Raw genomic sequence first — 12,826 nt, 5'->3', positions numbered from 1 at the left:
CTAAATTTCTTTAAGGGGGGAGAATGTGATGACCCAAAATTTTTAAATTAGAAAATAATAATAATAATAATAATAATAATAATAATAATAATAATAATAATAATAATAATAATAATAATAATAATAATAATAATAATAATAATAATAATAATAATAATAATAATAAATAATGATGGAAATAATAGCAAATATCAAATAAATATGTATGTATAATAAATATAGTGAAATTTGAAAATAAAATATAAAGTACGGACCATGGTGTTAAAAGTATACCATGGGACTATGCCTTTTATTCCACATGATTTTGCATCAAAAAGTTTAAGAGAAACAACAAAATAATACACAAATGAGGTGTCTATCATTAGTGTGAATGGCACAAAGGAATGATAGGGGCATAAAAGAACGAAATGTAGCACAAAAAAGAAGAAAAGGTGGCACAAAAAGACATGAGCTAGCTTAGAAATTAAAATAAAATAAAACAAAAAGGGACACACGGTTGAACATGTGTCACAAGGAGAAGTGTTCTCCCTTATTATATAAAGGCCTCCTCCCCCTCATAAGTTAATCATCAAGCTCATCAAGTTTGATGTTTCTCTCTCCATGTAAGTCCTTTATCTCTCCACATAAGTCTTCCTTCTCTCTTCTCAATCATTTTTCTTTCCCTCCTTATGTTTTAATGATGATCTTATGATATTCCCATAATAACATTACTATTATTACCTCAATATGATTATGTTTTGACTCTCTCTCTCTTATTCATTTTCATTCTCTTTCCAATAATATTAGAATTATTACCTCATAATTCTCATTATTTATTAGTTTCTTTCATTCTCTCTCTTCTCCTGTCATATTCTTAAATGAGTTTCAAACTCTGTCGATCTTCCCCTTTCATAATATTAATAATATCATTATTTTCTTTAGTAATTATTCATATCACCATCTATCATTACTTCATAATATTCTATTTATTGGTTTCTCATTCTCTCTCTATCTTCTCCTCTCATATAAAAATGAAGTTTTATACTCACCTCTCTCTTCCCATCCCATATTAATACTATAATATTTTTATTCCACTAAATTATAATAAATTTATTAAAAATAATATATAAAATTGTGATGATAAAAAAACCATATGTTTTAATTTATTATGTACAGTATAGATAAAATGAAAGATAATATCACAATCTTATACAAAAAAATAAAATAAAAATAAAAATAATACTTTTAAACCATACCTTGTCCTCATATTTTTGATATATTCATAACTACAATATTCCCACAAAAATGACATTATTCCATAAAAATAGTATTCATAGTATTTTGATTCTATTACTTTTATGAACATATTTTATATATGTACTCCTTTCTAAATAAACTCATTGATTTTTTTTCATACCTGTAGCCGAAGCCAATGATCCCAATTTTGCTCTGTCAATAGTAACACATCTCGTGACATATAAAGGTAAGTGACATCACTGAAAAATAGTTCGCTTTCAAAATAGTGATATTTCAGTCAATCATCTTTATTTTATAAGTTTTATGTGTAAGTAACCTCATTGTCTCGAAAAATAATCTTTTGAGTAAAATTGTGAGATTTCCTTCTACGATTTTAGATATTATAAAATTCATGTGCAAATGACTGTCTCATTATTTGAAAAACTAATATTTCTGCACTTGATTGTAGTATTGCCTATGAAATGATTATTTGCGAATTGGAAATTCCATAAATTGTGATAATTTCGTATTTAATTTTGGATTCCCATAAGAGTTATTCTATTGATACTAGACTATTATCATGTTAGATTTCAAGAATGTCCTTCAGAACTGCTAACTTTCAGAAATTATTACCAAAATATTTGACTGGTTACCTACAAAAATTTCAATGAAAATGATTATTTAGATTGCTTCAAGTGAATTCATGTTAATAATTTCAATGATATTTTACACATGATATTGCTGCTTTCTGATGTTAAAAGAGTTTCAGAGATAATTTAGGTATAAGTGGACCCATCCAGGACGCTGGAGGGGTATTTGGACTCATCCGGTATGCCGGTGAGGTAAGATAAACCTACAGGGATTATTTATAAAATATGAAATTAGATTATTGAGACTTCTAAATTGCATCAAGTCATATGAAATTAGATTATTACCATTCTATCTTCATCAGTATAACCTCGAGGTGCGTATTTGAAGGGACATTTCCTAAATGGATTATGGACTAGGGGCCTAGTCCTTAGCCTGTACAACTCGATGTATTCTTGTCTTCACCTGACTGACAAATATAATCTAAGCGAGTCGTCCACATATCCATTTCAGCTCCAAGCTCATCTCCCTAGTTGTCAGTCCTCTTCCCCCTTCTCTCCCTCCTCTCCCACTGTAAGGGATCTTCCGGTATCCCTTGATGAAGGCCAAATTGTCGAAGCACACGATCTGACATATACCCCTCACAGATGTATCCACATATGATGTATATGCAACACAAAAGCAGTCTGACGAATACGAAGCCCATAATCTCCCTTTGCAGTTTCCTCTCATATGTCAGGATAGTCGTCGTATGGGGTCCATATGACTTATGACAAAATGAAAACAAATTTTAAATTAAATAACCTGCACCTAAATTTAATTAAATTATAAATAAACCAAATAAATTATAACTATACTATACTAACATTATTTATCTGCGTGTTGTCAATCTCTTGTCGCCCCACGAGACCGAAGTTGTGAGCGTTATCCCATTCTCTAGGAGGGGCCCACCTGAGGGATCTAGTTTGCCCTACCATTATTTCTTTGAGAATTGGGCGCAATAATTTGAAATGCTCGTACGCCCAACACTAAAATGCATGTATAAAAAAATAAGAATCACTACAACAAATATCTATCAAACTCTATAAAAAGTATCAAAACATTAATATACTAGCATTACCAACAAAAGAGTGGCCGATCCACTTAGGTGTTGATGATCAGAACGAACAGGCTTTGACAAGTCTCTAAACAAAAAAGCTAACGCAACTGCACCCCATGCATACTGACTAGCTACATCCATATCCTAAAAAAGTTGTAAATAAGCTGTAGGAATTGTACTATCTGTGGAATCTGTAAATATTATGCAGCCGACTAGACATAAGAGGTACAAACATGTGTGTCGTAGGAGAGTGGTGCGGTTATAGTTATGTGGTACCTGCTTAAACGTGTTCCTCAGCCATGTCAGCCTAATAATGGCTACGACTAGGTGGTAGCTCTCCTATCATGCGGACTATATAACCTCGTAGTTCTCCACTCTCCTCGAAGTTACAGCGATACCAGTCACCTTCAACCATAGAATTTTCCATATATCTTCAAGAGTAGGCATCATCTCTCTGATGTCTACATTGAAATGCCCTGTGTTAGTCTCTACGCGTCACCTCTCGATAATAGTAGATAGTGTACCACGGTTATGGTGAGTCATCGGTACTATGGTCAGAGGATACAATCCTAATCTCCTGACCAAATCAATTTGATCGTTTTTTGTTAACGGCCATGAAGAATTTGCATTGGGCTTCTCATCAATCCTGAGGGTGTTTTCCCGATCCTGAAATAGAATTTGTGATTTCAGATCCTAAAATAAATATATTGTTAACTAACATGATAGACAAATAATATAATTTTAAATACTTGTACATACATCTCGTTCCCAGATCTTCTGTGATATATATTCTCTGTCTAGTAAGCAATGTAGGAATCTCAGGACCTCCAGGGAAGGGTCCATCTTTTGCCATGATCACTGTTCAAAGAGCCATCATAAATCATTATTACTGTTCAAAAAGCTAAAGAGTAATCATTATTACTATTAGTGGATGGTGGCTGCGCAAGTTACATTAGAAATTACAGATGAGGGAAAGACATAAATCAATGATCAATGTTGTATAAATCAGTTACTAAACATTGAATCCAAGCTGATGGACTAGTGTCTTCTAGGTGACACTAGTAAAAGAGATATCAACTATCACAAATAGATAAAAGAAAAACTGTAAACAATAATTCTCCCTATGCTTGTGATTAACAAATTTGGGCACAAATGTCTGAAAAATATAATTTTATAATAAAAAATTTACAGATGAGGGGGAGACAGAAATCAATGATTAATATTTTATACATCGTTACTAAACATTGAATTCAACCTGATGGATCAGTGTCTTCTAGGTGACACAAAGTAAAAGAGATCTCAATTATCACAAATTGATAAAAGAAAATCTTCAAATAAAATTTTTATGATATAACTTCAAGATCAATTATATGAAAGTCCAATAAAATCATGGCTAATACAATTTTCTGAATGTCCAATAAAATCATGGCTAATACAATTATCTGAACAACTTCAAATAAATTTTGATACCTATTTGTAGATCGCTGCTAATACAAACGCGAATGTCCAATGAAATCATGGCTAAAAACTCAATAATCCAATATTCAAGAACAATTTCCCGTCAAAATAAATGAATCGAAATTTTGATCTCTCAATTTCGTCCAAAAACTATTTAAATCGATTTTATATAATTGAACTAACAATTTTATATAACTTAGAATAATTCCATATTGTAAGAAATTCTATATAAAGAGGTATTTGGATGTACTTCTTGTCACTGATAATTCAATAATAATTAATTGTTTCATTTTTTTTAGGGTATCTATCATTAAGCCAAAAAGAGCAAACCCAAATTTTCATCTCTCAATTTCATCCAAAATCTATTTAAATCGATTTTACATCACAAAACTAACATCTTTATATAACTCGAAAACCACTCGAAAACGTGGAATAAATCTAGACAAAAACACATACCTATGATGAGGGACAGAGCTATATAACAGCAGAAGGAAAACCATATTCTTCGAAGGGTTCAGAGATTGTAATGACAGAATGGGGTTGCGGGTTAGGGTTTATAGGTGCCAAACAATTATGGCAACTCGATTGCCGTAATAGTATTTGAAGTCAATACGGTATTAAGAATACCGTAAAAGAAATATAAGGTATTACAGTACTCTATTTATCGTAATACAAATTCAAAATACTACGGCATATTTTGTATCGTAATACTAATGCAATGTATAATGGTATTTACATTACCGTAAAGATATAATGTATTACGGTAGTCTTTCTACCGTAAAGGGTAATTTCGTCCAAAAAAAGCAAAATAGGGAAAAAAGGTATGGGCGAGATTTTTGAAAGTTAGGGTTTTTTTTTTTCCAATTTTATTTAAATTTGGGTATATTAGCGATAATTTCCCTTTCTTTTAACATCCATCTTAAGATGGACATCCAATGTGTCCCTTGACCCTAGACTAAATCTTGAATGTTTAAATTTTAACTAGAATAATTTAATTTATGAGTGTAAATTTGAAAATTCAAATTCTTAGAAAAATTTAATTCTTTATAATGTAAACTTAGATTGAATTTATAATTATTAAAATTTTGACGCCTTCCATATAAAATTCTAATTTCACATTGAGTAAAAAAATATTGCTTAAAATGGATATATATATATATATATTATTTTTCTTTAGCTTTTTTAAGTTTTTTTTGCTTTTGTTTTTTTTTTGGAGGCCAACAGGCATAAAAACATTAGACAAGCTTAAAAAAAAAAAAGATACAAAAACTGGGGGTGTAGCACCAGGCCCGGACGTACACCTTCTACAGATTGGTTAAAAAAAAAAAAGAATAAAAAAAGACACAAAAAATGGGGGTTCTAAGGGGGCAGCACCGGGCCCGGACCTATACCTTCTAAAGATTGGTTCGGTCCCATTGATTCATAGAAGAAGGAAAGCACCTTCTCCATCTACTTCTATTCCCTATTTCTCCATAATAATTATGTGCTTTATGGATTATATTTATGATAGGATACTTACATTGATATGGTTTTTATTGAGTTTTGTATTGGTTAAGAGAACGGCTGATTTTGTGTGCTTAATTGTGCGATGTGGTAAATTGTTTGATCCGATTATCCCATGTCTCAAATGCCTTGCATCGTACCTACTTCTATAAGTCTTTGAGAAAGGACGAAAGGTAAGTACCTATTCTTTGACATCTAAATTTTGCACTTGCAATATTTTCCAGATACTATTTCCCATTGAATGAAGCATAACAAAGTCCTTATTGAAGCTAAGTCATAGTGATTCCTTTTATTTAATTTTTATTATTATCTATGTTTGTTATTTTTTAGGTGTTCATATTTAAGGTAAGTCAACTCTTTTTATATATGTTTTGCATTACCTCTGATTGTATTTTTTTTAGGTGTTCTTCTCATTTTGTGAAGATTGAGAAACACATTAATAGTTAAAGGTAAGAGAAATCTTGCTTCTCCAGACATATGTCATTATTTTTTTAAAATTCCATAAGCACTTGTTTTGAATTAGTTTGTACATGGTCAGCAAAAATTACAAGCAATGAAAATAATTACAAATTTATTTCATATCCTGATGATAGAGAGAGATGGAGAGAGAAAAAAAAAAGAGAGAATCAATTCTCATCTTCATCTTTTAGAAAGTAGCTAAATAGATGAGATAGATGGAGAGACATTTAAGGAGGGGATCTAAATGAGTGATATGTACATTTTTTTTAAAGAAATAAATCCACCACCTCCACATTGCTTAATATCTATCTCTTCATGACTTTTTTTCCCATTAAAAAATCTATGAGATATTTACTACCCTCTAAATATATGAAGCGTAAACAAAGATGAACAGGGAGAGAAGGTAGGAAGTTTTTTCCCTTTTTAATAAATATATGATATGAAAATGTAAATAGAGATAAAATATTAGAGAGAAAGCATCTCTCTTTCTCTCTCTCCCTTTTTTTTCTCTTAACTTGGTCTCTTTCTACATTTAAAATCTTATTAGATATGCATTCAAATTGTTTGAAAATGATCATTCATTAGAAAACAGTGTTAAATATATATGCAAATTTTATTAAAATGATTATTCATTAGATATACAAAATAGTGTTAAATATATATATAAATTTTATTAAAATGATTATTCATTAGATATGTATGCAAGCTCCTCTTTTTATGACCTTTCTTGCTTTTCACATTTAAATCATAACATTTTCTGTCTCAACTCCCTCAACTTGGTCTCTATCTCTCTCTCCCTTAACGTGGTTTCTCTCTCTCCCCCCTCTCTCTCAACTTAGTCTCTCTCTCTATATTGGCTAAGCTCGATGAAATACAGTTTTGTTGTGCTCTTCTTTTAATTCTCTCTCTCTTAATTATATGTTAGATAGTATCAAAACCGCAAGAGTTTCCAAAACTAATTGTTGAGATCATTGACACGAAATAATTCCTTATTGGGTTAGAACTTTTATTTTTTTCCCATTTTCCTTTTAAATATCTATTTAAATTTTTTGGAGTGACAAAATAGTGAATTTCATTTATGGCATCTAAGATTTGAGCACTCTTATGGTATGAATAATGCTTATTGTGATACTTTTAAATACTTATAGTCATCTTAATGTAGTACGATTTTTTCAGCAAAATAATATTTTCTATATTATGAAGAGATTTGTTTTATGTATTTTCATATTTCATAATTTTTTGTCTTTACTATAAAGTGGAAATTCAACTCTGTATCTTTTAGGAATTTTTAATAAATCTACATTTTATAGTGTTATGTTTAAAATTTATTAAGATTCATGATTAGATTTCATATTTTCACCAAAGACTTTTATTTTTCATTCTTACGTGCAACACACGTAATCCAACTAGTTAATTATAACATTATAATAAACATGATTAGAAAAACAAGGGTATGACCCTCACAAATAAAAAAATTTAATATGCTATAATTAGTGTGGACAAAAATATAGAATTTAAGAACATAAATTTATAATTATTTTTTAATAAAAAAAAGAAAATAAATAAATTCATACTTGCATTATGGAGCCGACCAAATTAATTGGAAAATGCTATAATGATGATGATACTTGCAATGTGGGATAATGGATAAAATAACTTGAAAATAAATTCTAAAGTGGCATGAGCTAGTGTTTTTTAGTTTTTCTTTTAAAATATCCCATAAACTAGTTTTTTTTTGTTCTTTGTTTTTGTTTTTTGTTTTATGATTTGTTTTAAGGCTCAAATTGCTTAAACTATTGCTACTATATCACTTTACACGCATTGTATTGGAGCTTAAATTGCTTAAAGTTTAAGCCTTATACTATTGTGATTTTATTTTGGTGGGCAATTGCTTAAAGTCTCTCCTTCTATGCGTCTAAAGCACGAAGTGAGAGAATTGTCCCACATCGATCCGTTTAAAGAGAACCAAGTTCCATAAAGAGAATCAAGTTTTGGATAACAATTGTCCACATTCATCGGCCCAATTTCTAGGGTTTGGAAGTTTCCTTCTATGCGTCTGAAGCACGAAGTGAGAGGATTGTCCCACATCGATCAGTTTAAAGAGAACCAAGTTCCATAAAGAGAATCAAGTTTTGGATAACAATTGTCCACATTCATCGGCCCAATTTCTAGGGTTTGGAAGTTTTATTGTGTGATTCCTTTAGGAGGTTTAGTCAATACCTGTCAGATACATGCCAACAAAGTGGAATAAAGCATGTCCGGTAATAGTTCCATCAATTATCCTTGTGAAGAGATCAAACAATCACGACTGAATCAGTCAATTAAATCAGGCTTAAAAGTGAAATTTACAAACAAAATGTTGCCATCTCGCCGTAAAGTATTGGGTAAGTTAAACCCCTTGTAATATATCTGATATTACAAAAGTCCCCGTCATAGTTCACAAATTACATTCATACCGATTTTTTTTTTTATTTTGTTTTTGTTTTTTGTTTGTTTGTTTGTTTTTTTTTTTTTTTTTCTTTTTTTTTAATTTGCTTTTTTTTTTTTTTTTTTGTTCCAAAGTTGTCCTTTTGTTTTGGATATTTTAAGTCAAAAAATTTGTTGAAATTTTCAAATCTTCACAATCCAAAAATTATTTTGCTCCATTTGTTCGTTTTTCAAAAGTAGGGCTAGAAGCATTTAGATTTTGAAAATCCAAAATATTTTTATTTTTTGGATCTTTAAAATCCAAAAATCTTTGTCGGAAAAAAAATTTAAATTGAAGAAACGATCAATTTTGGATCTTGAGGATTCAAATTATGGGTTGGTTGGTCATTTTAAGATAATTCCTAACAACATAGTACGGAATGTAATAACAAAAAATATTTAGATAAGATTTAAACAACATTATTTAGAAGAATACATGCGTAATTTTGTCTATAGTATTTATATATATTTCCTCTTAATATTTGTTGTAACAAGTTATTTAAGTTTTTATAATTTATTTATGGGATTGGCTACCAAAAGTATACATGGAGGTTACAATCATCACTCATTAGAAGTCAAATTATACGATTTGGGATGAGTCAGAAAGTTCAAATTTTGTTTTTTGGGTACTTTGTATTTATTCAATAACACTCTTACAACCGTCTATTTTGAAATTTAAGGGACAAGTGTGAACTCTATGTACAAAAGATAAATGATCTCTTTGTAGACAATCTACTTATTTATTCACTTATTTTTTCTCATTAGATGTTGATATGCATGGAGGCATGGGTGTCAGGACCGTCAGCATTTTTTCAAATAAAAATTTTGAAATATAAAAAGTGATTGTAGAAAAATAATCAACTTTAAAAAATGATCAATTTTGCATATTAAAGATCCAAAACATGGGTTGCTCAGTCATTTGTACAAATGTAATGACAGAGGAAAGTACTTAAATAATTGTAAACAACATAAATAAAGGCTATATCGGTAATTTACGCTAAAGTAAGTTTTTAATTTTTCTCTTAATATTTTTTATATATTTTGTTCAAGTTTATCTATTTGATTAATTCACATATTTTTCTCAAGTAATAAGCATTTTTGCATTTTAAAAATCCCAATTATGGGCTATTTGGTCATTTTTACGGACAGTGTTCTAGTTGAGCAGGAATGCATTCACTCGAGGATCTTGAGTCGTGATGCTGGAGTGGTCATTAAGTTAGATTTGGAGAAAGCCAATGATAGAGTAGAATGGAGTGTTTTGCTAGAGGTCATGAAGAACATGGGCTTTGGTGAGAAGTGGAGGAGTTGGATTTTTGGGTGCTTGTCGTCTTCTCATTTCTCCGTACTTTTTAAGAGAAGTCCTTCTGGTTTCTTCCGTGCTACTAGGAGGCTCCGTCAAGGTGATCCCCTATCCCCCTTCTTGTTCACCATTTATGCTGAGCACTTCAGTAGGTTTTTATACAATGTGGTGGCTAAGGGACACTTTCGGGGCTTTCAAATGCCCAATGATAGCCAGTGTGTCTCGCACCTTCAGTATGCTGATGACACCTTGCTCTTTTGTGAGCCTAAGATTGAGTAGGTGGTAAGTGTTGCTAGCTTTTTGAACATTTGCGAAGTGGCTTTGGGGCTTAAGGTAAATTTCGCGAAGTCGGCTGTAGTTGGTATTAACTGTAATGACTCCTTATTGGCCCTAAGAGCAACTACCTTGGGGTGTAAAATCGAGAACTTCCCTATCTTGTACTTGGGGCTGCTAATTTCTGATTGGAGGTTACCTATGGCTGTTTGGGATAAACTAATCCAAAGAATTCAAGTTAAATTAGATTTATGGAAGTACAAATACCACTCTTTTGGAGGTAGGATTACCTTGATAAAAGTTGCCTCTCAAATTTACTGATCTATCAAATGTTCTTGCTGCAGATTCCTCACAGGGTGGCCAAGAAGATTGAAACTATGATGAGAAACTTCTTGTGGGGCTCTTTCGATAATTCTAAAAAGTTTCACCTCTTGCAATGGGATAGGGTGTGTACCCCTAGGATGAAAGGTAGACTGGGCTTAAGGCGAGTTACTTTGGTTAACCAAGCACTTATGTCTAAATGGTAGTGGAGAAGCTTGGTCCTTAAAGACCAGTTGTGGTACAAAGTTGTTGTTGCAAAATATGGGGTTGATAGATTTCAGATGTGGATCGGAGGTAGAGTGGTATAGAGGCGATGTCTTCTCTTTGGAGGCACATTCATTCGTATAGGGCACTGATTCACAGGGATATCCGGTGATGCCTGGGTGATGATTGCAGTATGTCTTTCTGGCACCACAAGTGGGATCATCTCAAATTTGTCGGCACATCTCCAACCCACTTGCGATCATCTCAAATTTGTTGGCTCCCCTGCCCAAGGCTGGCTTGATCTTATGACAGATGGCAAGAGGCCTAATACTCTAGGAAGTTTGAAAGGAAAAGAACTGTAGGGTATTCCCATGGTATCAGCTTACCTTTTGCGAAGTTGTTGGACAATATTCTTCGTGGGCTGTGGCTCTTCTACTTTGTGTCGAAGGATCGGTCCGATATGTTGGAAGTTGATTGCAAGAGGAACCTATCAATCCTCTTTTGTCTAAATGCCTTCAAAAGTAACCCGAAGGGTAGATGGGTGGCCGCCTTGGAGGGAACTTTTAAACTTAGTTTTGACGGAAGTTCTTTTGGAAATCCTAGTCTGGTTGGCATTGGAGGTGTTCTAAGAGATTGGAATGGTATGGTGCCATTTTCTTATGTAGGGTCCCTTTGAGACAAAACGGCCAACTATGCAGAGATGTAGAGCCTTCTTCATGGCTTAAAGATCTTCACTGAAAGGCAACTGGGCCGGTTCTGAATTGTGGAGGGGGATTCATTGAACGTTATTAACTGGTGTAATGGAACTCATAACCCCCCTTAGGTCCACCTTGCGGCAGATCTGGGATTTATTTACGACTCTTGATACTTCGTTTGTGCATGTTTTTTGTGAGGCTAATGTGCTAGCCGATCATCTTGCAAAAGGTGGTTCGACCTTATGTCCTTTTTAACTTCGGATATTATAATCTCTTTCTATCTTAAGATTAATACAAGTATTGAATTTCTCTAAAAAAAAAAAAAAAAGGAGCAGGTTACTTTTTTTTGTTTTGTTTGGTTTAATGGCGTTTTGTTATTATCATTATTTAATTTTGTCGTTCTTTTGGGTACTTTTTTTTTTCCTTTCAAATTTTTATGTGATTTGGGAGCTTAATGGATAATTTATGTGTTCATTGATTTGAATTGCACTATTTTGTGAGCATTTGAATTCCACTATTTTGTGAGCATTTTTTTTATTGTGTAAGTTTGAATTTCTGTGTATTTTCTTGTTGAGTATTTTATGTTGTGCCAGTTTTGAAATTTTTAGTATTTTCTGTTGTGCCAGTTTTGATTTTTTTTTTTTTGTTATTAAAGTTTGAATTTACTGAATTTACCCAAAAATATTTTATGCGCATTCACTGGTTTTTTCCTTTTGTGTAAGTTTTTTCTTTTTGTTTTCAAGTGGAGATGTTATATGCTGATGCAAACAAAATTTGAAAAAAAGAAAAAACAAACAAAAACTTTAAACAAAGAAACAACCTCAAAATAATGCAATAAAACTAACAACAAAACAATCGATAAGAAAACATTCAAAGTAGATTCCATTTTGATAACTTAGGGACACTGTTTATGTCTCGGATTGGAACAAATTACTATAATTCATCTTCGCCTACGAATCAGTTGATATCTTTTACAAATGTTACAAGCAGAGGCCCTTATTTTCATATTTGCCGCTCCTAACTTTATTGAATTATGAATTTATTCTTATGAAGAAAAACATAAGTTTCTTGAAATTTTGAGCCATGATATCCTTATGGAAGTAATGAAAGGAGTTTTTCAAACGCCGCCTAATCATTTGAATCTTTGTTACGAAGCCTATATATAATACGTCCCCAAGTTGAATAATAATGACTTACATCATTTTTCACTCTATCGGGCGGCAAAATCTGTATAAAACTACATTG

General features: G+C 31.7%; 1 long non-coding RNA gene across 1 annotated transcript; it reads left to right on the top strand.

The window, feature by feature from the left end:
• The first annotated feature begins 1,406 nt into the window (after positions 1–1,406).
• On the top strand, positions 1,407–11,870 carry LOC148779510 (uncharacterized). Its single transcript, XR_016045139.1, has 3 exons — positions 1,407–1,462; positions 6,265–6,312; positions 10,706–11,870. It is a non-coding gene; the product is annotated as an uncharacterized LOC148779510 (long non-coding RNA).
• The last annotated feature ends 956 nt before the right edge of the window (positions 11,871–12,826 follow it).

This window comes from Amborella trichopoda, chromosome 12 (assembly GCF_054954075.1).
Source record: "Amborella trichopoda isolate Santa Cruz 75 chromosome 12, AtrichopodaSantaCruz75HAP2 v2.0, whole genome shotgun sequence".
Classification (NCBI taxonomy): domain Eukaryota; kingdom Viridiplantae; phylum Streptophyta; class Magnoliopsida; order Amborellales; family Amborellaceae; genus Amborella; species Amborella trichopoda.
This window is presented reverse-complemented; position numbering and strand designations above follow the sequence as displayed.